Genomic DNA, 2,285 nt, shown 5'->3' on the forward strand with positions numbered 1-2,285 from the left:
AATGGTAAGAGACCAATGACAACTAGCCTCTGAAAAAGTTGAGCAGAAAATGGACTTCTGACACCAGGCAATCCTTTGGGAAGTTAGTTTCTAATAGTCAATTAAGATTCTGAAGGAGTTGACAAATGAAAAATTAAGAATATGGATGAATACACATTATAACATATGAATTTACTTCTATTTTGAAATGCAATCTTTGAAGTTTAATGTTTAAAGAACAAATCTCATTCATAATGAAATTGCAAATTAAAACCAAAATGAGTTATCACTTTTCACTTATCAGATTGGCAAAGTTCAAAACGTGTAACATATTGTTGGTGAAGGCATAGTCAAATAGGCATATTTCTTAATGGTGAACAATTATAGTTATAATGGAGAACAATTTAGCAATTGGTTCTGTACAATCTGCATGAGACTGTGAACCACAAGTTCAAACCCATCAGCTGCTCTTTGGAAATGCTATAAAGGAAAGGGTCACTATAAAATCTTTCTCAAGACAATGATGCAGCACTGGAAGCACTCACTCATCTATGCCAAGACATTTGGAAGATAGCTCCCTAGCCAATTGATTGGAAGAGATTCATTATTTGTGCTTATTCCAAAGACAGGTGACATAATGGAATGCAGAAATCATAGGACAATATCATTAATATCGTATGGAAGTAAAATTTTGCTAAAGTAATGAAAAAACAGCTGCGTAACTCCCAGAGGGACCGGAGGCCAGGAGAGCGGCGCCAAGCCTGAACCTGCGAGAGGCAGCCCCATCACGGTCCGGCCTCCGCCCCAGCCCGGTCAGCGTGGCCCGCCGGACTGTGAGGGCTGAGACCCGAATCCGGAACAAAAATAACATCAAAACGTGATGGCGACCATTGAGAAGGTACGGAGATGGGAGACGCGTTGGGGGACTGTGGGTGACACTTCTCTTCATATGTATCTTCAAGTGTGTTCCAATGGTGGACCCCCAGGAAGAGGACTGACACTGAGCAGGTGGTGGTGCAGTGAGATCTCACGGCCGGGATCTGTGGGGCAGGGGCGCCAGTCCCCGAGGGGTTAGTCCTCTCCATTCAGAAGGGTCTCTGCAAAAGGGCACTGAGGCCAGCCCTGGGGGCACCCCCCACCCTGAGGTGCCTGCCGGTGGATGGAGTCCCAGAAGAGTCTCAGCTGGGCCACGTGAGAGATCCTGGGGCATAACTGCGGGTGGCATTGATGAATAATCCCCCATGCTGACCATGAAGAGCCTGTTTCAGAATTGCAGGAGGCTGAGGATCCGGGAGTGAGAATAACCAGAAGAGCCCTCCAAGAAAAAAGCCTGAAGACAGAGCCCATCAGGAGGCTCCTTCCCAGGAGAGGCCTCCAGACAAATGTCCAGACCAGTCCCACAGTGCCAGTGCCAGATACCAGAGCTTCTGGGGGGAGGAAACAAGGCCCTGAGGGGACCCAGGACAAGCCCCCATGGGAAGGGAAGGTGAGCTGTGTTTCTTAGTAAAGTGAGGGCCTCCCTTGGCTGCCTCTACGTGCCAGTCACTTACCTGTGCCCTCAAAGTAGAAAGAGCTAGACCCAGGACCGGAGAGCAGCCTTATGCCTGCCCCTACCTAAGGCCCCAGCGCCCACCTTGCTCTCCATTGGCTTTCACACGGGTGCCCCAGCTGTGGGAAAGGCTTCCAGCTGAACTCTGACCTCTCCCAGAACCTGAGGATGTTGCACCAGAGGCCTTTCTGTGCCTCAAGTGCTGGGAGCAGTATGCTCAGTCTCCATGTCCTCACGCACCAGCAGACCGAAGCGTGTGCAGTTGGACAGCTCCTTCTACCCGGCGTGCAGCCGCAGCACCAGAGGACCGCACGGCTGAGAGCCGTCCTAGTGCATGGAGTGCTAGTAATGGCTCCACAACACCAGCGGACGCCTGACAGCCACTGCGTTCAGGGTCCTGGTGAGGCCCAGGCATGGGTAAGAGACTCCGTTGCCACACCTGTGTTACCACCTCGGGAGGGTGAGGGCAATTGGTGTTAGGCCTGCTGGTACAGCCTTCTTGAGCACTACAAGACTCACGGCAAGAACGTCCTCTAGAGTGCCCATCTCGCTGGTTAGCTGGGAACCAACATGGGCAAGAGGGCTTGTAGCTAGGCCGTGTGCCTCTCTAAAGTCGATCAACACAGGAGCCACATGGGGGTGGGAAGGGCCTGAACTAGCTGAAGTGAGCCAAGTTTTCTGGCACAGTCGTGCGAATCTCTGCCTGGAGAAGACCCAGAGCAAATGAGCCATTTATTGAGTGGCTCCAAGGGTTTTG

The 2,285-nt window shown here is 51.0% G+C and overlaps 1 pseudogene; it reads left to right on the forward strand.

Moving 5' to 3' along the window:
- The first annotated feature begins 708 nt into the window (after positions 1–708).
- Positions 709–1,469, forward strand: LOC102830917 (annotated as a pseudogene).
- The last annotated feature ends 816 nt before the right edge of the window (positions 1,470–2,285 follow it).

Source organism: Chrysochloris asiatica, unplaced genomic scaffold (genome assembly GCF_000296735.1).
Source record: "Chrysochloris asiatica unplaced genomic scaffold, ChrAsi1.0 scaffold00239, whole genome shotgun sequence".
Classification (NCBI taxonomy): domain Eukaryota; kingdom Metazoa; phylum Chordata; class Mammalia; order Afrosoricida; family Chrysochloridae; genus Chrysochloris; species Chrysochloris asiatica.